Below are 25,285 nucleotides of genomic sequence, written 5' to 3'. Positions count from 1 at the left end.
TATAAATGCATGTCATATTTACGTTCTCTCCAGGTTTGAAGAAGTTAGTAACACAGGGTGGTATGTAAATCTAATCCACCACATATCTGAATATCACTTTAAGACTACATAAGAGAAGACTAAGTACAGGATTTTTTTTTTTATTCTTTAGGTTCAGACTGGACTCAGGAGTTCACATAAACCCTAAAAGGATGGGTTTGTTCTACTCAGGAATTCTCATGTTCTGAAGAACTGAAGAGTGGGGTCAAATAATCCCCTCTCACTTAAAAGCTGTTCGAAGGAAAAAAAAAATTGAGGAAAAGGAGAATGGAAAATTATTAATTGAATGAGACATAAATGTTTTTTATTTCCTTCTGGAGTATTCAAAAGACTAAATCACAAGTGATATATGAGTGGATAAATAAATTTAGACAGTGGGACAAGGGAGGGATTTTTAAACGTTGATAAATCTGGAATTTTTCTATTTTTGATTTTTTTAGAACTCTAAAATTATAATTGAGCTATCCTTTGTTATTATTCTTATAGGAAAACTTTATTCTTTAAATTCTTTGTGGAGAAGAAATGCTTATTCATCTTTAATAGAATTGCTAATGCATAAGAGCTTTGTTAATTTAATAGCCACATTAAGATAAAATATAAATTAAGTAAAACTATGCTTATTGGGTTATCTGTAATATAAGAATTTAAGATGGCATGATTTGAACTACTAATATAGAATTTCTTTCCAAACCACATTTAAAAAGGTGAATATGCATTTTCTTTCATAGTTTTTTTTTATCCATATTTATCTATGTTTTGGAGCCTTTGTATATAATCAAATTGATAGGTTCCCAAAATACTGGGATAAGGGATGGGTTCTTCTAAGTTATTCTAGTGCCATGTAATATGACAATTATTAGATAATTATTAGACAATATGACAATTAGTATTGTGGCAAATTAGACATTTGTCATATAATATGTATATGAAAATCTGGAACCAGCCAATTAAATACTCCTGTTTCAGAAACCCAGAAAAAGCTAAAAGGAATGGTTTTAGAGAGATCAATGAATACATCAGTTAACTTTATATTGTTAATCTTTAGGGTCTACCATGAAGCACAGGCCACTTTAAAAATAATTGGTCTATATTGAAGGCTACAATGTTATCTTCTTTAGGTATACATTCATGATATTTTTGTTTCACCAACTAACATTTTTATGTTCTTTTTACAAAAATGTTAAAATACAGCAGAAGGGAATTTTGGCACTGTAAACAATTTTAGGAGATTTGTTTGATTGGTTAATTTGTTCCTCTGTTTATAACATAACCCATTTTGAAAGGACTTAAGACAGCTTGCAAAATAAGTAAAACAGGATTTTTTAAAAAAGATATAAGCATTTTGATGAGGACAAAACAAGACTGGGGGAAATAAGATAAAGCCAGAGATGAAGTAAGCATCTCCAAATGAGGTGCCACATGCCCTGTAGAGTTCTAAATATGGCCAAGATATTTGACTATGAAATTGCTGGTAAGCAAAAAACAAAAATAAATGCAAAAACAAGAGATAAGTAATATCAATGTATCTAGGACATGAAAGTGTATCCATAGCTGAAGAAAAGCTAAGTATTCGGTCCTGTCAGGAATTTCTTCAGTGCTACTTATTGGGAGAGAGAAAGAGGCACGGATCTTTGTCTCCTATATTTTTACTACTTAAAAACAATATAAAACCTATTGATGTCTTTCGTACATAGTCTCTCAAAAAAAAAAAAAAACCCACAAAGCAAAACAGAAAAATAGATGTATAATACCAAAGAACATTACAGCAAAGATCATCCAATATGTGGTCAAAACCATGTTGAACATGTAAACAAGCGACCTAAAATAAAAAATATGTTTTGAGAAATGGATGGAGTATATAATTTCCAGGGCTTTGCCCATGAATATAATTTTGCAGCCTAGGTCTTGTTACAAATTAGGTAATTAAGCATTCACAGTCTCAACTAAAACTTGAAAACATTTTGTATTATTAGAATATGCTTTGTATAGTTAGCATACAAGTAATACATTTTCACTTCACAAAAACATTATAGACTATAGAAGATAAAATGAATTACTTAAATTATTTTTAAAATCACCCATAAATACAAATAGCCCATTAAATATGTTAGCTATATTTAACATCTGAATATTCATTTGGCAATATATCATGAACCTGATATTATTACTCTTAATAAATTACTTCATATGGGGCATTCATATTTTTTCACATTTGAGGTACTAAATAATATTATATAAATGTCTATAATAATATATATTATAATATACTGTAACATATTGTATATTGTGACATATTGTAATATATAGTATTAAATAAATTGTATATATTATTAAATAATACACTATTTAATAATATATATTAATAATGATAAATAATATATAAATAATAAATATATAATATATAATAATGTGTAATTATATATGTGTATGGTATATATAAGTAATAAATAATATATTAATATTTTATTAAATATTAATATATAAAATTATATAAAAGTCTGTATGTTGACTTTTTGTTAAGAGGGGAGATAATTTATGATTTTGAAGAAGGGAGAAGACATAAACCAATAATCAACCAACCAGAGATTGATTTTACTATCTTTGAAGAAGACTGAGCCTAACCAAGGCACATACCTTGGTTATGGTTTATGCTAAGCCCTCCATGACAAATTAATTGCAAAAAATGTATCCCTATGTAACTAAATCAATTCACTCCCACTTAAAGAAGTTTGGTTAGAAGCCAATTAATTATTGAAGGACATTTGCCAAAGCAGGTAATTTGAGTTATAGCATCATTCCTGTTAGGTCATGGGGACAGTAGTTAATAGCAGGACCAAATTTTCTGCTAAGGGTGCTTCTACTCAGACTAATAAAGCCATGCGTTCTTTTGTCTCTCTCTAGGAAAAGAGAAATAACTAAGATATATATTGTATATTTTCTGAAACAACCACTATACAATTAATCTTCATAAGATCACTCAAAATGAAGCTTCTATTATGGTCCTGCATCTTGTGTGTTGCTTTTACAAAGGTAAGTAAATAGACTTCTAAAATTATAGCCACAGTATAACCATTGAATAATTGTAGATAGGGAGGGATTCATGTTAATGACATAAGTTATTATAGTCTTGATAATAGTGCAGCAGAGAGACATGTTAATAGGCATGAGTTTTGTTGTAACAAACTTTTCTTTAAAAAAAAAGTTTATATATTTTGAGAGAACGAGAGCACATAGGAGTGGTGGGAGGAGAAAAGAGAGACAGAAGACAGAATCCCAAGCAGGCTCTGCGAAAGTCCAACACACGGGGCTGGATCCCAGGAACAGAGAGATCATGACCTGAGCAGAAATCAAGAGTTGGATGCTTAACTGACTGAGCCAGCCAGGTCCCTGTGTTGTGACAAACTTTTCAAAAGAAATTTAAAAAAATAAAATAATAAAGTTGTGTTAACTGAAAATGGCTACCCAGCAAGGAGAAGAGGTTAGTACAAAAATGCAGTGGGCTACAGGAAGATAAAGTTACATGGAATCAGAATCCCATGTAGATTATTTTAAGAGTCTATGTCTTCAAATTATGGAAAGCTAGCTTGGGCTTCCTGTGGGAGTGATGTTTCATTGCTGAAGGTATTTAGGTAGAGTCATAAGGAATATTTGGTGGAGTATACTTAAATATACTTAATGCTTAAATGGACATAGCAACCTTCAACATGGCATAAACAAATGAGACTGTGCTGCAAAAAAAAAAAATAGCTGTAGGAAAATTTTTAATCCTAGCCAATGAGTGTGCTAAACATCGTCCTTTGTAAAAGGAGAAAATTATGACAGCTACCTCATAGAATCGTTTTAGGAATTAAATAATTATCTAAAGTGCTTGGCAGAATACTTAGGATACAATAGGAACTTAAATGCTACTTGATATTGTTAACTATTTTACAATTATTATTGTCATCCTGTGCAAATTTCAAGATATTATCCTATCTCTTAAAATTAATTAAATTCTAATTCTTAAAATAGCAAATGATGAGTTTTCCACTATTTTTTATTCTTATCTTGTGCATAATCTGTGGTGAATTTCTAAAATATATTGAAGCTTAATTGAAGAACAACTGAATATATGATCCTGCAACTGTAAAGAAGTGACACATATACACACAAGTGCAAGTACACACAGACACACACACACACACACACACACACACACATATACACACACACATAATGCAAGCAAAACCTGAGAGGTGAAAGGGAGCAGTAAAACCAGGTATATGAATAACAGCTGAATCATCTTTCAGTTGGTTGAGAAGATTGATGTACACATAGAAAAATTCAAACCAAAATCCATCAGCCAAAGTAAAACTTTTGAGGGCACGTACTTAGTCCTAAACCATATGTTGATAATAACAAACAATTTATACTAGTGATTCATACTTCAAAAATAAAGAAACTATACTAATAAGACTGTACAAATTCTTCAGTAATATGGAAATCTGGGTGCAGATGTTGTCAAATAACCATAGGGAATTAATTTTTCCTTTGTTTTAGAAGTGCTTCTTCCATGTTCATGAGGTAAAACTTTTTTCATTTGCATATGAATGTGCTTGTTTTTTATCTTAAAGTGTATCTTACATTTTAAAAGTCTTGGATTTCTTTACAATGCAATTGTATGACTACAGTTGCTGTTAAATTTGATTGAAAAATGTTTATGGAGTACAAATATATTTGTGTTTAACATATTTCCCATGGGGTCTTTATTTCTTTTCAATGAGCAGAAGTATTAAGTAAGGGCACTCCTTCTGCAGAGTGATAAATATTTTCCTACGCCCAATAAAATTTATGACAAGGTACTAAATTTATTTGAACAAATTAAGGAATGAATCCAGAAAGATTTTGCCTGTATGAAAGATTACAGTAGAAGATAGCATGATCTAGGAATTACTAATAGGAAGAATGTGTCCCAAAGAGCTAGATGATTTCTGTGCAGAAAATACCCACAAATTACCCCTATGTATGAGGCCACAGCATTCATCGATTGACTAGTATATGACTTTTTGTAAGTTGTCATTTTTGCCTCAAATGCTGATAACAGGAGTGTGCTAAGAAAATTATACTTGTGGGGCGCCTGGGTGGCTCAGTCGGTTAAGTGTCCGACTTCAGCTCAGGTCACGATCTCGCGGTCCTCGAGTTCGAGCCCCGCGTCGGGCTCTGGGCTGATGGCTCAGAGCCTGGAGCCTGCTTCCATTTCTGTGTCTCCCTCTCTCTCTGCCCCTCCCCCGTTCATGCTGTGTCTCTCTCTGTCTCAAAAATAAATAAACGTTAAAAAAATTTTTTTTAAATAAAATAAAAAAAAAAAAAAGAAAATTATACTTGTACCATCTACAAGTATGCAGTAGAGAAACATGACAATCCAGCAAAGGAAAGCCAAGAGATACGGTCTGGATGTGCACACTTTTGACCTAATACCATGAGATATATGGCAAAGGAATGGAAAGGTTTTGAAATAATCGTTAAAATGAGAACAGTAGGAGGTGTTACTTTGAATTTCTTATAAGAATTGATATTTTAATTATAAGAGTCTAGGGCTGTGTGGCCACAAATACAACTCACTGACATATGTCTGTGTGAACACTCTGGAACATGTATCACTTGTGCATCACGCATCATACCTTAAAATGAAAATATGATGCATAAGCAAACATTTTTAACTCAGTAATTCAAGAAACCAACCTAAAATTGGAAAGAAATATCATATACAATATTAAATTCTTTTTCGTCAATTTTTTATTGGAGTATAGTTGGCACACAATGTTACATTAGTTTTGGGTATACAACACAGTGAGTCAACTTCTCTATATGCTATGCTGTGCTCACTGCAGGGTTAGCCACCATCTGTCATCACACAGTGCTACGTAACACCATTCGCCATGTTCCCTATGCTGTGCTATTGATTCCCATGACTTACTCATTTCATAAGTCTCTATCTCTCTCTCCCATTCACCCATTTTTTTATTTTAATTTTTTTACTGTTATGAGAGAGAGAGATACAGAGCATGAGCAGAGGAGGGGCAAAATGAGACCAGACACACAGAACCTAAAACAGGCTCCAGGCTCTGAGCTGTCAGCACAGAGCCCCATGAGGAGCTCAAACCCATGAGCAGCCAGATCATGACCTGAATCAAAGTCCAAGGCTTAACTAACTGACCCACCCAGGCGCCTCTCCCATTCACCCATTTTACCCATCCCTTCTACCCCTTCCCTCTGGCAAGAATCAATTTGTTCTCTGTATTTATAGATCTGACTTTACTTTTTATTCATGTGGGTTGTTTTTATACAGTATTAAATTTTAATGAGGAAGCTGGACTAGCTGGGAGGCCTAGAAATCATCCCTGAACAAAGAAACCTTGTTTGTTCTTTCCAGTACCTAGGAACCCAATGTCTAGCACTCAGAGAGCACATAGTAGGCACTCATTTTATACTTTTAAAAAATAAATCCTTGAATATCCATCGACAAAAAGCTTAAATATCCCAAAGCTGCTGAGGAAACATCTGTATTTTCTGAGAATTTATGTTGCAAAGCCTAGTTTAGTCACAGGGGATTTTGTGGTAAACACAAATAATGTTCTAATGTAAATAACTGGTATATACAAGCAACTAGTCACAAAATTGAAGCAAAATATTTGGTGCCCTATGTATGAAGGTTTATAAATAAATATGTATGAGAAATTTAATGATTGTGTGAAAACATTGGCACTAATAGAACATTAATATTGGCTATTCAGTATCTAGTTTTTAAGAAGTATTTAAAATAACAGAAGAGTCTACATAGTCACAGGAAAACAAGGCAAATAACTGTACCACTTAAGAAAGAAAATCCCAAGTTACTTGGAGAGTTTTGTCAGTTATGATCACTGAATATAGGTAGAGATCTAAAGAACAATATTTTTCAGGGGCATGAAGTTTAAAAACACTATTTTCTTTGTTGTTTTAGAAATTTCTCACATCTGGTGAAAGGGTAAAAAATATATTCATATTTGCTTGTAAGATATTAAAATGTATTCTCTTATTTTCTTTTTAAAATAGAATTTTCTACCTAATGATGTTAAATATAGTAAAACCTTGGATTGCGAATAATTTGTTCCGCGAGTGTTCCGCAAGATGAGCAAACATTTCTAATAAATTTTAACTTAACAAACGAGAGAAGTCTTGCAATACGAATAGTACGTGATGCTGAACGTTACATGATCACAATGGTTCTTGAAATTCTCTTTGATATATAAGTGCTTTGGATTACTAGCTTGTTCTGGAACGAATTATGCTCTGGAACCAAGGTTTTACTGTAATTCAGTATTATGTTTTTCCTTGACAGGCTTGGAAAGTAATTTAGAAACATCTTCTCTTCGGGTGTGGAGTTTGGTGAGCTCTTTATAGGTTTTGGATACTAGCCCTTTGTCCGATATGTCATTTGCAAATATCTTTTCCCATTCCGTTGGTTGCCTTTTAGTTTTGTTGGTTGTTTCCTTTGCTGTGCAGAAGCTTTTGATCTTCATAAGGTCCCAGTAATTCACTTTTGCTTTTAATTCCCTTGCCTTTGGGGATGTGTCGAGTAAGAGATTGCTACGGCTGAGGTCAGAGAGGTCTTTTCCTGCTTTCTCCTCTAAGGTTTTGATGGTTTCCTGTCTCACATTCAGGTCCTTTATCCATTTTGAGTTTATTTTTGTGAATGGTGTGAGAAAGTGGTCTAGTTTCAACCTTCTGCATGTTGCTGTCCAGTTCTCCCAGCACCATTTGTTAAAGAGACTGTCTTTTTTCCATTGGATGTTCTTTCCTGCTTTGTCAAAGATGAGTTGGCCATACGTTTGTGGGTCTAGTTCTGGGGTTTCTATTCTATGCCATTGGTCTATGTGTCTGTTTTTGTGCCAATACCATGCTGTCTTGATGATGACAGCTTTGTAGTAGAGGCTAAAGTCTGGGATTGTGATGCCTCCTGCTTTGGTCTTCTTCTTCAAAATTACTTTGGCTATTCGGGGCCTTTTGTGGTTCCATATGAATTTTAGGATTGCTTGAAACTCCACACCCGAAAAGCAAATAACCCAGTGAAGAAATGGGCAGAAAACATGAATAGACACTTCTCTAAAGAAGACATCCAGATGGCCAACAGGCACATGAAAAGATGTTCAGCGTCGCTCCTTATCAGGGAAATACAAATCAAAACCACACTCAGGTATCACCTCACGCCAGTCAGAGTGGCCAAAATGAACAAATCAGGAGACTATAGATGCTGGAGAGGATGTGGAGAAATGGGAACCCTCATGCACTGTTGGTGGGAATGCAAATTGGTGCAGCCGCTCTGGAAAGCAGTGTGGAGGTTCCTCAGAAAATTAAAAATAGACCTACCCTATGACCCAGCAGTAGCACTGCTAGGAATTTATCCAAGGGACACAGGAGTACTGATGCATAGGGGCACTTGTACCCCAATGGTCATAGCAGCACTCTCAACAATAGCCAAATTATGGGAAGAGCCTAAATGTCCATCAACTGATGAATGGATAAAGAAATTGTGGTTTATATACACAATGGAGTACTACGTGGCAATGAGAAAAAATGAAATATGGCCTTTTGTAGCAACGTGGATGGAACTGGAGAGTGTGATGCTAAGTGAAATAAGCCATACAGAGAAAGACAGATACCATATGGTTTCACTCTTATGTGGATCCTGAGAAACTTAACAGGAACCCATGGGGGAGGGGAAGGAAAAAAAAAAAAAGAGGTTAGAGTGGGAGAGAGCCAAAGCATAAGAGACTGTTGAGAACTGAGAGCAAACTGAGGGTTGATGGGGGGTGGGAGGGAGGAGAGGGTGGGTGATGGGTATTGAGGAGGGCACCTTTTGGGATGAGCACTGGGTGTTGTATGGAAACCAATTTGACAATAAATTTCATATATAAATAAAAAAAAAAAAAAAAGAAAAAAAATAAATAAATAAAAAATTGCAAAAAAAAAAAAAAAAAAGGAAACCTCTTTTCTTGCTATGATGGGCTCATTTAAAATGCATATATAAATATAGGCACATGTATGTTTATACATCCTGTAATTTTCTTATTCATACTGATATCTTGCCCAGTTACACTCCCCGCACTTAAGATTAAATGCTTTAAACTGAAAATTAGTTGTATAAAGTTATATATAATAGAAAAGTACTGATGAGAAAGAAGGCAGTATTTTCTAGCAAATATGAAATTGGGTCTAGTTCATAAATGGTGTCTGCCGTTGACTAGTTAACTTGGTATACATGTAAATGAAATAAGTTCATCAACTGGTAAGCATTAACATAAACACATTAAAAATATTATATATATAGTTTATTATATTTTAAAATATTTATGTTATACACATTTAAAATTCCTTAAATTGTAATTGAACTATGCAATGTATCAAAGAATCTAGGAACTTGATATATAAACCAATATGTGTCAAAATTGCTCATGGAAACTGACAAATTTATGATAGGAAATAAAATGTCATGTAGATGAGACCAAGACATGTCTTAACTTTTTGTAAATTTCTACGTAATTTTGTGACCTTGCAACCCCCCGATAATCTTACATACATGTAATAGACAAATCTGGATAGCAACTGGAGGAAAATGTGTCAACACTTACACTGAAAGAAATCATGTGAAATTTAACAGTAAATGCATCAGCAACATTAATAATCTCATTTAAAACACAAACACTACAGGGAAAACTAAATATGAAAGCCAGCAGTATATGTTGCAAAATGATCATCACATTGAGTTAACATCCATTACTACATAGTTACAATTTTTTCCTTGTAGTGAAAGCTTTTGTTATTTATTTATTTTGTGTGTGTGTGTGACAAATACTTTTAAGCTCTACTGTCCTAACAGTTTTCAAATATACAATACAGTATTAACTATAGTCAATTATATCTCAATTAAAAAAAGAAAAAAAAAACTCCAGTAGTCACTCATCCACATCCAGTCTGCTTTCTTTCTTAATAACAGTTTGAGATATTAGGCTTTGATGAATGGAATTGGATGTTGCTGGATGGGAAGGAGATCAAAAGGGCACCTGGAAGAGGTATAACAAAGTGAATGCTTCGGTGGGGCACTTTGGACTTCTCGGGAGCGGGCAATGAGATCACTGGGCTGGGCGGAGGGTACAGAGAAGGAGGCCTGGAAATACCAATCCTATACTGCACACACTCTCTCTTTCTCTTTTTGTCCTGGCCTAAGCTGGCATATTGTGCAGTTTAAAACACTCTGATCTGCCTAAACACAAAATATTTCTCCCTAAATTGAGATTTATTCAGTTTTCTCAAGAAATTATTAGTCTCCTAATTCAAAAATTACAGAAGCGTATTAGCCTTGAGAAAGAGATTCCATTGGAATTGTTACAAAAATAATCTTTACTCATCATATATCATTACAGTCATAACGTAAGTAATATATAGATAGGATAGATAAAAACAATCAACTTTAACTGACTTCTTTGCTTCTCCTTTAGGATTATGGTGGCAATCATTACCCACTTAACCCATCTCTGAATATTCCTTATCCCATGTCAGACAGGGATTTTGCTCCTCCTTTTCGTCCTTCAGAGAATAAAATCCCCCCTTACCCTGAGAATCCTGACCCTGATACAGGGGTGCCCTCATTTCCCTGGATTCTCACCTTTCCTGGAGACCCCTTCCACCACATTCCTAGTTTTCCTGCCACTGCTTGGTGGATCCCCTCTCCTCCTCCTAGGGAATCTCCCCACTTTGTCCCTAACTCACATAAACCCGAAGGACCTTTCTTCTCACTCAATGCTCCCCTGCCTACTGCTGCCAAACCTTATGTAGCTATACCTCAAGTATCCACACGTAGGACACCTCCTCCAAACCCAGAACGTGTTGCAGTTGACCCTGGGGCGATTGAGCCTGACGATGCCGAACCTGTTGCCCCAGAGCCTCAGCCTTCCACTTTTGACTAGGTGGGTTGCCTAAATCTTAACTCCTGTGATGCACAGAATTTGAAGGAGAGAGAAAGAAACTGAATCTCTCCATAAGCAAACAAATATCAGCTTAAACATTTTGAACAGCTTTATTAAGATACAGTTAGCATACAACACACTGTAGGTACTGAAAAGGTACACTTTGATAAGTTTTCACATATGTACGTATCAATAGAAAAAAAAATCCCACCCTCCCCTTTCTCTTATCCCCAACCTCTTTTCTGTCACCATAGGTTGGTTTGCATTTTCTAGAACTGCACGGAAGTAGGACAAGACTGTAAATACTCTTGTGTCTGGCTTCTTTCACTCAGCATAATTATTTTGAAATTAGGGGAAACCATTGGTCTTCACATATACACATATTCAAGGGCTTTATTTTAAGATGGCATTAGGTTACAAGCCTTATTAAGCAGGAACAAAGGAACATTCTTATCTAAGGCTAATTTTTCCCATTACGGGGATCAAACCGTTCTGAGTACTCAAGCTTATGCCCTGTGAATTTTGAGATTTTTTTTTTTTACTCTTATGAGATCAAAAACTTTCCCCTGCCCTATGTGAACACCAGATATTCCATTTTGTCTTTCAGGTGGTTCTTTACCTGGCCTCAGGTGGTATATTCATATGAATAATCTATACTTAGTCAAAAATATGAGGATAACCTCTTTAGATCTTTGTATGTATATCTTTGTCCCTCTCTTTCTGCTCCGATGCTCTGCCCTGTGAATTTCAGCTACCTTGTCTTCCTGGGCTCCTAGCTCCATCTCCCTTAATGAAGGCCTGGAAACTCTCCAGGCAGTAAGCTAGGACGATCGTAGGGTTCACTTCATTTGTTTCCCCGACTCTTAGGGATCGCTGTCTTTCCTAGCTTAATGTTCAGATCTCGAGAAACTGTTGTTTCTCATATACGTGGCACATTTTTAAAAATTTGCTTCAAGTAAGGGTGTAAATCCAATTCCTGTTACTCATCTTGACCTAAAGTATAGTTCTCTAGACTTTTTTAAGACAATCAGTCTTTAAAAAATCTTTAGGAAGCACCTATTCCCTAAGTTTTAGTATATGTGGTCCAAGCAACTGGGCTATTTAATAAAAGGGAAAGTGGGATTCCAAACTACGTAGAAGACACTCTAAATTCTGGGCTCAGGCAGAAAAGAAATGGGAGCTTAAATCCACCAGTGAATAATTTCTTCAGTACATTGCCACTAATGGAATACTCAGCATCTGCTTCCTACAAAGAGGTACAAATTCTCTTCCTGTTCCTTTGTTTTTGATAAAGATCAGGATCAAGTTAAAAGCTGGTTTGACATGGCACCAGAGGAGTATAAAGAGCTAGCCTTATTCTACAATGCTCCGCACGTTAACATAGTCATTCAGTGGGTTGCTTTGACCTAAAGCACTTTCCATTTACAAGCATGGGCTTGTGGCCCACATGGGGGTAGAGGGGAAATGTTGGAGCGTATGGATAAAAAGAAACAGGACATATGATAAAAATGGGCCTTGAGAACACTGCCAAATACTTGGACTTTATCCTGTAGTCAAAGGAATTTATCAAGGAGCTTCATTGAGAAGAATGCTTTGAACAACTCTCTGTTTTCAAAAACTAAATATGATGGCAATATAGAGTATTCTAAATACGAGTTATAAAGAGATCACCAGGATACGATGTCTTAGAGAATAAAGATTATTCAGAAAATGTAGGCCCAGTATTATGAAGTAAAGTATATTTAGCATGCATGACATTTATTTTTTAGGTAAAGAAATGAAATTTTCTAGAGAAGAGAATAACAATCATTTGTTTCTGTAAGTCATATATGATACTGAGATTTCAAAATCACACCTTATGGGGCACCTGGGTGGTTCAGTCCGTTGAGCATTTGACTTCAGCTCAAGCCATGATCTGACAGTTCATGAGTTCAAGAGTTTGAGCCCCGCATTGGGCTCTCTGCTAACAGCATGGAGCCCATTTTGGATCCTGTTTTCCTAACTCTCTGCCCTTCCCTGCTCACACCTTCTGTCTGTTTCAAAAATAAATAAACATTAAAATAAATAAATCACACATTAAATAGACTAAATCTCATCATTTGAAACCACCTGGGAATATATTTTTATGACATGAAACCAAGAAAGTAGAGTGTGGAGAGGCATTGATACCCTGCATTTGAAAATCTCTGCAATTATGAACTCATCTCCTGTGTAAGAAGTTCAGGAACTGCATAGATAGATCTTTCTTAAACTGATCAAAATTGATTATGATAAATATTCTAAAATAATAGTGGTCTGTGTAAGGAAGAAACTTCCATAGGAGGTATGGGGGTTGAATTGTGGAGAAGAGGAACCATCGCTAAAGTTGTCACAGATCGTTCTGTATACTATCCAGTCAAGTTCCATCCTTACCCCACACCAAAAGCCACTGTCTCAGGAAACAAACACAAACATTTAGATCTGGAATCTCCCAGTCGCCACCCCTTTCCCCCACAAAACTACATCTATCCCCCATTAAACATTGTCCTGGGAAGAAAGGCATTGTTCAAAAAGCTCATTTGGACTCATTCCACCTGAGTTGGTTACTCTTATTGAACAAAAAACTTGGTTACCCTCTTTGCAAGTTCTCTTTCATTCCTTCCCAAATCGGCTTTAATTGTACTGTTATAAAATTGGACAGGAAAATGGCAAGGCTTTGTTTTACTGTCAGTCAAATCAGATTTTCTACTGAAGTGATATCAGCAGTTAAAGTAGAATTGAAAATCAAATGTGATGGCAGTTAATACTGTTGGTGATGCCTCTTAATGACAGCTCTTGCCAAGGAAATTAAAAGACTTCCAATTTTAATACTTACTATATTCCTTGGGTTTTTACTTATTTTATTATTATATAAGACAAAGATTATTGTTAATGAACTAGTTCAAAATATTAGACAAATTTAATAATTTCACATTTTCAGTAAGCATTTATGTTTAGTTTCTTACATATTTACTTAGTTCACAACTTAAAAGAGAAAGTATGCTATTTTCTAAATGTCTCTCAAGGCAGAGAAGGAATTCTATTTCAAATCATTCAGTATCAGAAGATTGTGTTGATCTGAACCCAAGACCTCACACAAAGGAATCCTGTATAATATATACATGCATGCAAATAAAGCATAATATTGAATTAAAGGGCTCCTGGGTGGCTCAGTTGGTTAAGTGTTTGACCTCGGCCTAGGTCATAATCTTGCCATTCCTGAGTTCAAGCCCTGCATCAGGCTCTGTGCTGACAGGTCAGAGCCTGGAACCTGTTTCAAATTCTGTGTCTTCCTCTACTCTGTCTGCCTCTCCCCTACTCACTCTCTCTCTCTCTCTCTCTCTCAGAAACAAATAAACATTAAAAAAAATTTTTTTAATAATAAAAAATATTGAATTAAAATTGCATTGTAAAATAAATTGTCATAAGACTGTGCATAATATATACAAGAAGATAGAAGAAAAACTTGATTGTCTTAAATGTGCATTTTAATCATAACATGGATTTGTTTCAATAGAGTCTTTTAACATTAAAATCATAAAAAAACAAAAGCAATTTTGCTGTGTGAGTAATTTTGTAATTTTATTATATAAAACTAATATCTTCTTTTCCTTTTTTTCAGATTCCATTGCAGAAATCAATGAGATCTACAAATATTTACTTTCTTTTCCAAAGACTTTTATTTAGTATATTAAAAACACCAGTCTCACATATTGATTGGCTTGTGGTATTTTTTCATCAGACTTCATTTATATAGAAATGATGTTTATGATGTACTTTTTCCATCCAAAATTTTAAATGGCTATTTCCTAAATATGTAAATAATTTTTAGAGATTTAAACATATGATGGCAATATGTCTTTCTTTTGAATAAACACTATCTAAAAAAAAAAACACATACATACAAATAGAATTTTTTAATTGTTTTTTTCCAAATTATTTCTTTTGAAAATGTGACATAAGGCAGTTAAAGGGGAGACAACCATCATTCCACGGCTCTCCCCCATTATCCTTCCCTCCAAATGTTTCATCTACTGTTTAAACAGGAGTGCTGATGCATAGGGACACTTGTACCCCAATGTTTATAGCAGCACTTTCAACAACAGCCAAATTTTGGAAAGAGCCTAAATGTCCATTAAGTGATGAATGAATAAAGAAGATGAGGTTTAGTACACAATGGAATACTACTTGGCAATGAGAAAAAATGAAATCTGGCCATTTGTAGCAACGTGGATGGAACTGAAGAGTATTATGCTAAGTGAAATAAGTCAGGCAGAGAAAGACAGATACCATATGTTTTCACTCATATGTGGATCCTGAAAAACTCAACAGAAGACCAAGGGGGAGGGGAAGGAAAAAAAAAAAGTTACAGAGAGGGAAGGGGACAAACCATAAGAGACTCTTAAATACTGAGAACAAACTGAGGGTTGATGAGGGGTGGGGGAGAGGGGAAAGTGGATGATGGGCATTGAGGAAGGCACCTGTTGGGATGAGCGCTGGGTATTGTATGGAAACCAATTTGACAATAAATTATATATATATATATATATATAAAACATGTATTTAATATCAATTTACATAATGCTTGCCAGTGCTAGGCGCTGTTCTAAGCTCCTAACAAATATTAACTTAAGCTTGTATAAAAACCATGAAGTAGATATTATTATCACTCCCATCTTAAACATTAGGAAAATGAGTCACAGAGAAGATAAATGATTTACCAAGGATTACTCATTTAGAAAAGTATCAGCAGGAGGATGAGAAAGCATACCAAAGTACATGGAATTATAACTTTATTAGAAATTAGAAGACACACAAACTGGCATGAAGTTAAACATGATGGCTATCTTCATTTTTTTGTCGCAACAAATTCTCAATAAGTTGGAGGCATAAGCCAACAAAAATTCATTCTCTCACAGTTCTGGAGGTCGAAAATCAGCTTTACTGGGCTGAAATTAATGTATTGGCAGGGCCATGAACCCCTCGATAGGTTTTTGGAGAGCTCTGGCTCTTCCAGCTTCTTCCTGTGGCTGCTAGCGTTCTTTAACTTGCCTCTGCATCATTCCAGTCTTCAAGGAATGCACCATCAAACCTCTGTCTGCTCTGTGCTTTCCAAGGTTTTCCCTCCTGGGTGTGTTCAAATCTTCCTCTGCCTCCCTCTATAAGAATACGTTCTGATTACATTTAGGACCCACTCAGATAATCCAGTACAATCTCTCCATTTCAAAATTTAAATTCACAATTCCATTTAATCACATCTCTCAAAGACCTATGTATTGCCAAATAAGGTAACATTCACGGATTCTAGGGATTAGAACAAAGTTGGAGCCATTTCACACCCTACCACAGTGACAACAGATAGAAATCGGGCTGAAATTAGGTATTGGGCTGATAAAAGAGTAACTCAGACATGAGAAGATGGACTGTATTTGTTTGGGCAATGAACAAATGCTTTGGCAAACTCACAGTGTCATATCTACAAATACGCGAATCCCCATAAATCAGTTCCTAGTGAAGTCTATTTGAACCTGATAATCAGGGGAAAAGAAAATGTAAACGACTGAGAGCCTGCAAATAGAGTTGATCCTAGATGAGGTAGGAAGAAACAGAACTTAATTAAGAAATCAGTTAACATTTTTAAGGCTCCCCCGGGACTGCATACAATAGTAGAAGAATTGAGGGCACAGGGAGGCTGGAGTCATACACTACTTCCGGTGGAAAAGTGTGCCAGAAGTGAGGTTCCTGCTGCTCATATGGTGACATGGGTTTCTAGTGACCCACAAAATTCAGAAGCTGAGAAAAAGATTTTGAATTTTGATTCTTTGGGGCCCAAAAGGGCACAAACTTTGACATCTCTTTAATTTGATTCATCGTAGGATTGTGTATTTAGTAACACAAAAGGAGCAACAAACGTGATTAAGATCTTTAGGGGGCACCTGGGTGGCTCTGTTGATTAAGCATCGGACTCCTGACTTTGGCTCAGGTTATGATCCCACAATTTGTGAGTTTGAGCCCTGCATTGGGCTCTGCGCTGAGCTTGGAGACTGCTTGGGATTCTCTCTCTATCCCTCCCTGACTTGTGCTCTCTCTTGCCCTCTCTCTCTCCCATTCAAAGTTAGTAAATAAAATTTAAATAAAAAGATAGAGAGAGGAACGCTAAAAGGACAAAGGAAACCTTGGATAAAAGTTAAATAACATCAGTGTCCCAACATGCAAAAATACTCAAAAATTTTGAAATCTCAATGCCACTGTCTAAAAAGACCCTATGCATGGGTAAAATTTCCCCCAATGAAATAGATGAAGCTACAAATGACAACCATCTGAGAAACTCCTGATGACAGCACTTACATAGTTATAAATTAAAATAACTGGCACAAACTAGCTACTAGCCTACAGAATAGTGGTAACATTAATCTTTTCCATTTTTTCATTATCTCTCTATCCTCCGACATACTAAGTTTTGACAAGCAAAAGCAATACGACAGAGATCAACACTACACTCACTTCTGGGAACTCTCTTGGAAACCTGTAAGAATGAGAATTTTTGGCCTTGATTGCTGTTGCTGAATTCAAGATCTAACTCCATCCAGCAGGGCTAATGCAATGCTCAGACTCACTGCAATAAAAAAATGAGGGAGTCTTTTTTTTTAACTTTAAAGATAACTTTATAAGGAGAAAGAAATTTAATTTTTTGAGAGCTTAATAACTTGAAAGAATTTGTATTACTTAATTTCAGTGCATTTAAAAAAAATTTTTTAATGTTTATTCATTTTGGAGAGACAGAACAGACCAGGAGCAGGGGCGGGGCAGAGAGAGAGGGAAAGCCGAAGCAGGTTTCAGGCTCTGAGCTGTCAGCACATAGCCCTAAGCAGGGCTCGAACTCACTGTCTGGAGATCATGACCTGAACTGAAGTTGGACACTCAACGGACTGAGCCACTCAGGCGCCCCAATGTGAATTTTTTTTTTTTTTTAATCACTGATCGTAAGTCAACCTTAACTAGGTAGGCTTGAGAAACATTCAGTTTGACTTATTCCTGAGCCTTCTAGGAGTAAAAACGGAACTGCTCACCTTTCGTGTTCTAAAGACATGCCGTCTCTCCTGCTATCCTTCCCATGTCAGGAAACTGCCACACAATTCTTGGGGCCTCCTTTACCCATCCCTTTCACTCATAAGCCACATCTAGGCTGTCTGTACGTACTGTCAGTTCTACCTTTTGGGATCCGTGCACAACAGAACACATTCTCACCATTTCCACTGCTACCATCTGTCCAAAGCCATCATTATTTCTTACCTGAATTACTGCAACAGTTTCCTAACTGCTGTCCCCGCAGACACCTTTGCCCGTCCATCCTCTCTTTCAACCCGAGGTTAGATCGTGTCACTCCCCTAACTAAAGAGTTTCATGACTCCCAGTATCAGAATAATTCCTAATCCTTATCCGCAATAACAGGACTTCTCACTACCTTTATGACTTTATATATTTGTTTACCTTACGGTTTCTCTCCAGCAATAGTTAAACTGATTCCTATAAAATAGAACCCCAAATCTCAGCAGTTTCGCCGAATAATTTTTTCTCAATTATACCACAGCCCATTGGAAGTTGGATGGTTCTGGTAGGGGCTTTTCCTTCAAATAGTGAATCGAAAAATCTGTGTTCCTTTCACTGTATGTCATTATCTCAAAATATGCTGCTTCCATGGAAGCTGATAGGGGAAGGAAGTGAAAGATTTCAAGAAGTTTTGTGGCCGGGACTGAAAAAGGAACTACACTTCTGCCCATCTTCGATTATTTATTAGGCAGTCACATGTTCCCAATGTAATAATAATGATGATTAAGAAAAACTAGATTGGTAAATATAGAACCGGTATCTGCACACCTCCCCTCACTAAATAAAAAGCATCCATTTTACTCTTCCTCCCAAGCATAAAGCACTGTGACTTTCTTGCCAAGTAAGACAAAATTCAGGATTCCAACTCTCTACCAAAATTCAGGACTCCTCCTGCTCCTGAAAAGTGAACCGAAAAGACAAGTTATCTGCCCCACAAACATACCCAATAAACAGTGATAAAACTGAGATGCGCATTAAAAAAAAACAAACAAAAAAATACCAAAAAAAACACCTCCATTTGGATATAATGATCACTGTCCATAACAATAGTAAAATCTCACTCAGCAGAAATTATAAAGACTTGAGATGAGGAAAGTTCCCCGATTTTTCTTTCACTCTGGAAATAAATACTAGATCCATTGTTCTCTTCAGTCACACTTAAAGTGGATTTTCCATCCTTGGTGGCTTTCAAAGCCTGTCTTCTGCTGTGGAATTTGTTATTTTAGGTCTCAAATAGCCAAATGATTTTTTTTTTTTTTTAGTCTGAGCTCAAGATTTCTTTGACAATCCAATTCAATAAAAAGTCTTGTAGGAATATGATCTATTTGCCTCTAGTCAATTATACATACCAGTGACTATATTGAATGCCCTTTTCTTCCTTTTTTTTTTTTTTTTTTTTTGAATGCCCTTTTCTAAACTAATTTTGTTACCCTCTGCTTCTCTCTCTTAGTTTGCTGGTGACTTCAATAAAGTCTTGAAGGAAAATATGTGGAAATATGACACCATTAATCTGACTGTTTTTCCGGAATTACTTTAAAACATTTGTTTGCGGGTATGTAGGTGGCTCAGTCGGTTAAGTGTCCAACTCTGGATTTCAGTTCAGGTCATAACCTCCCGATTTGTCAGATCAAAACCCTCCTCAGGCTCTGCTCTGACAGCCCACTTGGAATTCTCTCTCTACGCCACTCACATGCTTGCTCACTCTCTCTCTCTCAAAATAAATAAATAAACATTTTTTTAATGAGGACATTTTTTAATAATCCCTTCAGTTGAAAGGGAGAGTGTCCATATACTTGCTTTACAATGTCTATATCTTTTTGTATCTCTTACAGTATTTTTGCAATAACTTCATAGTTTCATTTGAGGCTAAGTAATCATTTTTATAGGTGAATATACTTCCTTATCCAGATTTGAATAAAGATGACCTGAAAAGATATCCCATCATTGAGGAACAGAGGAGTGGTAAAGTTCAGCCCTTTGTAATTACTAGTATATTTCTAAGGAAGATGTACCATTGATCCATTAGCCAGTTACAAAAATAGGTAGATTAATATTTCAATTAAAAAAAAACATCAAAACACACAGGTAGGATTTAGCATTCATGTTACCACTTTGCACCCTCTGATTTAAATTTCAGGGCATAAATAGGAGGAATTTATAGATTATGTTGTCTTACAAAGAGCTCAATCAAAAGTAAAGGACTCTAATTAAGAAGCAAATGGAGGTGCCAGGCTGGCTCAGTCAATAGAGCAGGTGACTTTTGATCTTGGGGTCATGATTTTGAGCCCCATACTGGGCATAGAGATTACTTTAAAAAGAAAAAAGGAGCAAATGGACTAGAATGAGCCTATTTCAGAGTGCCAAATAAATGCAATCGAATGCTCTGTGGGAAAAAAGTAAAAGGACTCTACTGTCTGAATTTAAAGTTTTTAAGGTGTATGAAGATAGCATTAATACTACATTAGTTCAATCTTTACAGTAACTATAATACATCAGCTTTAATAAAATGATTTTCTTGAGAGTTAAAAAATGAGTTGCTGCAAATGTGGCATTAGAAAAAATAAAACTAAAAGTTATATTTAAACATAATAATATTAAAATGTTGCCTTTTCACTGAAGGGAAGATAGTTGCTTTGAACATTTCCCCACCAAGGAAAAAGAAAAAAGTGGTATTCTTCACTTAGTTATTTTAATATTTTTCTTTTTAGAATATTTGTCATTGGAATATAGTTATTTTATTTTTTTTAGTGTTTATTTATTTTTGAGAGAGACATAGAGTGTGAACAGGGGAAGGGCAGAAAGGGAAGGAGACACATTATCGGAAGCAGGCTCCAGGCTCTGAGCTGTCAGCACAGAGCCTGACCTGGGACTTGAACCCATGAACTGTGAGATCATGACTGGAGCAGAAGTCGGATATTTAGCCGATTGAGCCACCCAGGTGTCCCGAATACATAGTTATTTTATATTGAAAATGGTTACAGAAGAAATTGTTAGCAAAATACACTTGTCTGGGTCTCATAATTAATTACATTGTGTAGTCATTAAAAAAGATTATCTCGGGACACCTGGGTGGCTCAGTCAAGTGAACAACTCTTGATGTAAACTCAGGTTGCGATCTCAGGATCGTGATGTCGAGCCCCTATCTGGGATCCACCCTGGGCATGGAGCCTGCTTAAGATTCTCTCTCTCCCTTTCCCTATGCTTCTCCCCTTACTCCCCTCACACTCTCTCTCTCTCTCTCTCAAAAAAAAAAAAAAAAAAAAAGATAATGCATTGTGATGCTGATAGAAAATAGTATTTTCTCTGATAATTTTTAATTTCTATTTTGGATTAAGATTTTGACTACACACACACATATATAAATATAATACACACATGGATGAACACACCCTATTGTATTTTATTGAATACTCCACTTTTTAGCTGATAGCAGACATAATTAACACAATGTTTTTAGATACCTGCAAAGGCCTTGAATAAGGATCATCAAGTTGATAGGATCATATAGGAAATACAGTCCATGTTTTACTCAGATATAATGCATTATATCTTTGATCTAGCATGACAACGATCAATTAAAGTGAAAGTATTGATCCATTGGTCAACGTGGATAAGTCTCAACAACATTAAGATTGGGGGAAAAAAGCAAGTTGCAGAAAGACACATACAATTGCATGTCTTGTTTATGTAAAATTTTAAACCCTCACAAACCCCCCTTTAAGTGCCATATACATGCACGATAAATGGTCCCCTTAAGTGCCATATACACACATGCTAAAATGCTACAAACAAGCCAGGGGGGCATCTACACAGACTTCATAATGGTTGACATCTGGGATGAGGCAAAGGACAATCAAATTTCCAGGGGAAACTTCAGCAGGGCCGACAACATGTGTTTCTTTCACCACGAACTATAAGGTTCAATGTGGTAAGTTGTTTACATTTGTACAATATAAGTGGTGAGAAAATGGATTTTTAGAAATTCCTTTTAAATATTCAGGTCAAAGCAATGCACGTTTCATTACTGAATTTATAACTTAAGACACGGTCTCACCATACACAAATTGCCTCCTCAGACATTTTTGAAAAACAGTTGTAAGGTCTCACTCGTATTCTTCTTTTACTTACTGTTCTTTGCATGAGCACACTCAAAATACTAATCAAGACCAGGAATTTCATTGTAGATTTCTGTGGGGGAAAAACATTAACGTATGTGCTTCAATAAAGTGGAAATTTATACCGGCAGCAATCATCTGATTGCAAGGAACACAAAAGGGAGAGTTAAAATAAGAAAGGAAAATGAAATGGTCTCATGTGTACACAATGTTTTACCTAGACTTCCTTATTTCCCAAAGCACTTCACTTACGAGCTTTTTAGATGAGAGCAAATTAAGTAATGGATAAGGTCATGTCACTAGAAAATGATTTTCTCAACCTAAACTCTACCTCTTTAGAACTGTCATTGCTTGGGGGTACCTGGGTGGCTCAGTGGGTTAAGCATTCCAGTTCAGCTCAGGTCATGATCTTGCAGTTCAAGAATTCCAGCCCCCAGTGGGCTCTGTGCTGACAGCTCACAGCTTAGAGCCTGCTTCCGATTGATTCTGTGTTTGCCTCTCTCTCTCTGACCCTTCTCTGCTTGTACTCTGTCTCTCTCCCTCTCTCAAAAATAAATAAAAACATTAAAAAGAGAAAAGAAAAAAGACCTTCTATGGCACACCTGGTGGCTCAGTAGGTTAAGTGTCTGAGCAGAGCCCGGAGCCTGCTTCAGATTCTGTCTCTCTCTCTCTCTGCCCCTCTCCCACTCGCACTCTATCTCTTTAGCTGTAAAAAATAAATTAATTAAAAAAATTTTAATAAAAAAAAGAGAACTACTAATAGTGCAATGAAGAAAAGAAGGCAGTGACAGAGCATAAAACTGCTGGATTGGTGGGTACTTATTTAGAGATCCTCAGAAACAAGGTATTTATGCAAGACCCACAGGTAACGAAGCACCTGACCATTTAAAACTCAGTGCAGAGATTCTTGGATAAGCTCAAACACAAAACAGTTGGAGAAAGACAGAGATCCCTCAGACCTTGAGCAAGATGGAAAATATGGCAGAAATCGAGGTCAGAAAAGTCATTAATTAGAACAGGTAATTCTTGTGTCCATGGTGAGTGGCTTCATGTATCTTCTGTGTTAATAGAGAAGGCATAGGAAGCTTATAAGTGGAGAAGTGATATGATTTGAATAATGTTTGATTTAACATCATTTCTACAGCAGAATGGATAAGGCTCATGTGGGGGCAGTTATGGTGGGTAAGAGTAGAAGCAAGAAGTAAGAGTGGATTTCTCTTTTCCTCTTTTCCACCTGTGGTCTTATCTTTTTTTTTTCTTTTTTAAGTTTATTTATTTGTTTTGAAAAGGCAGAGAGAGAGTGCAGGGGAGGGGCAGAGAGAGAGGGAGACACAGAAACAAACCAGGCTCCAGGCTCTGAGTTGTCAGCACAGAACCTGATGCGGGGCTCCAACTCCTGAACTTGAGATCATGACCTGACCCGAAGTCCGACGTTTAAGTGACTGAACCACCCAGGCGCCCAAGTAGTTCTCTGTTTTTTTAAAGTCTACTTTTTTTTTTGTAATCTCTACACCCAATATGGGCCTCGATCCCATGACTCCAAGATCAAGAGTCATTTGTTCTTCAACTGAGCCAGGCAGGCACCCCTATGAGTATCCTTTTATAAGTTGTTATTTATTTGCATATTTGTCTTATTGTCAGCCTCATCTACCCTCCACAAAAATCAGCTCCATAAGGCAGAAATTTATGTGTCTTATTCACCATTTTGTTATCAGGGTCGACAACAATGCCTGGGATATACTGGGTGATCAATCTTTTTATTAACAAAAAAAGAGAGAGAGAGAGAAAGAAAGAATGAGATAAAAAGGACTTAAGGAATGAAGGAGGAAGGGATTCTTAAAAACCTTTATCGTATAGTTAGTCTGAAATAATTTCTTAGGAACATTTCTTGCGTATGTAATTTTGCCCCAAATGTTATGGTAGATCAGAATATTAGCACTAATATTCTGTGTAGCCATTAGGAGATAGATTTTTTTTTAAGTGAGAAACTAAGAAAATTTTTTGTTTGAGATAAATTTGCCTCCCCGTCCTAGAGTCAAATAGGGACTAATCTGAATTTGAATTAGCCAATAATCTGACACTAAGACCAATATAATGGTATCTTTTCTTTCATTATATATTCACTATCCACTTCTAAATATTTTACGATACATTTGTGATCACACGTTGAAGTCAGTTTTAATGATTTTGTTGTCAAGACTCGGGCTCTTTTCTTTGGTATAAATTGCAGCCCTGTGAAAGAATTTACAAATGTGAGTAGCTAAAAGACAAGCTGAAGAAGAGGAACTAAAGTGTAAATATCAAGACAATAGAAAACCTTCTCAAATCATAATTGCTAGTGGAACACTATGTGACATAATAGTATCACCTTTGGAACACAGTCTTTCGTTGAGCTTTTCATAGGGTGGAAGAAAAGTTTTCATCCAACAGAACGTGGCATTTTTGAACAAACATGACATTTTATCATAGAGGAAGTGTCATCTTTTTTATGCTTTTATTGCAAAGTACTGTGAAATGTTCTGATTCATTATTTGCGAGGGTATGAAATTTGAGTTACACCTATCATTACAATAATATTTTGGTTTCTTTCATTACTGTTCACTCTTTCTCTTTTGACTGTATTGACGGGGGTTAGGTGAGTGAAAAGTAAATGCTCATGCTCTGAATTGATGTCAGGTCCTTTGTGAAGCACAAAGCATGGAGTGAGAAGACAGGAATCAGGTCTGAGACACAGGAAATTCCTCCAAACCAGAAGACTAGGAACTTTTCCAATTTCTTTGTCTCCCTCATTGTTTTATTACATTCAAATTGTCAAAAATTTTAGCTTTACATTTTAAGGCTTTGTTGTTGTTGTTGTTGTTGTTGAGATCCATGGCACTTCAAAAAAGTCCATTCGATATACATTACAGTAAACAATTCTAACACAAAGACACATGAAGCCTCCACCAATTGGAAATTTCACATCAGGTTATAAAGCATTTCTACCACCTCATGGGACACCTTTATGTGTCCTTTTAT

The 25,285-nt window shown here is 35.9% G+C and overlaps 2 long non-coding RNA genes across 2 annotated transcripts; one reads left to right on the top strand and one right to left on the bottom strand.

The window, feature by feature from the left end:
- The first annotated feature begins 2,944 nt into the window (after nucleotides 1–2,944).
- Nucleotides 2,945–14,755, top strand: LOC147581949 (uncharacterized). The gene is made up of 2 exons (XR_015249798.1): nucleotides 2,945–3,069; nucleotides 14,665–14,755. It is a non-coding gene; the product is annotated as an uncharacterized LOC147581949 (long non-coding RNA).
- Nucleotides 14,756–15,818: 1,063 nt separating this feature from the next.
- Nucleotides 15,819–22,342, bottom strand: LOC147581948 (uncharacterized). The gene is made up of 2 exons (XR_015249797.1): nucleotides 22,281–22,342; nucleotides 15,819–16,201 (listed from the first exon to the last, which is right to left on the bottom strand). It is a non-coding gene; the product is annotated as an uncharacterized LOC147581948 (long non-coding RNA).
- Nucleotides 22,343–25,285: the final 2,943 nt, after the last annotated feature.

Source organism: Puma concolor, chromosome B1, assembly GCF_028749965.1.
Source record: "Puma concolor isolate L17-30 chromosome B1, mPumCon1.1.hap2, whole genome shotgun sequence".
NCBI lineage: Eukaryota > Metazoa > Chordata > Mammalia > Carnivora > Felidae > Puma > Puma concolor.
Note: the sequence above shows the minus strand (reverse complement) of the source record. Positions and strands in the feature narration are given on the sequence as shown.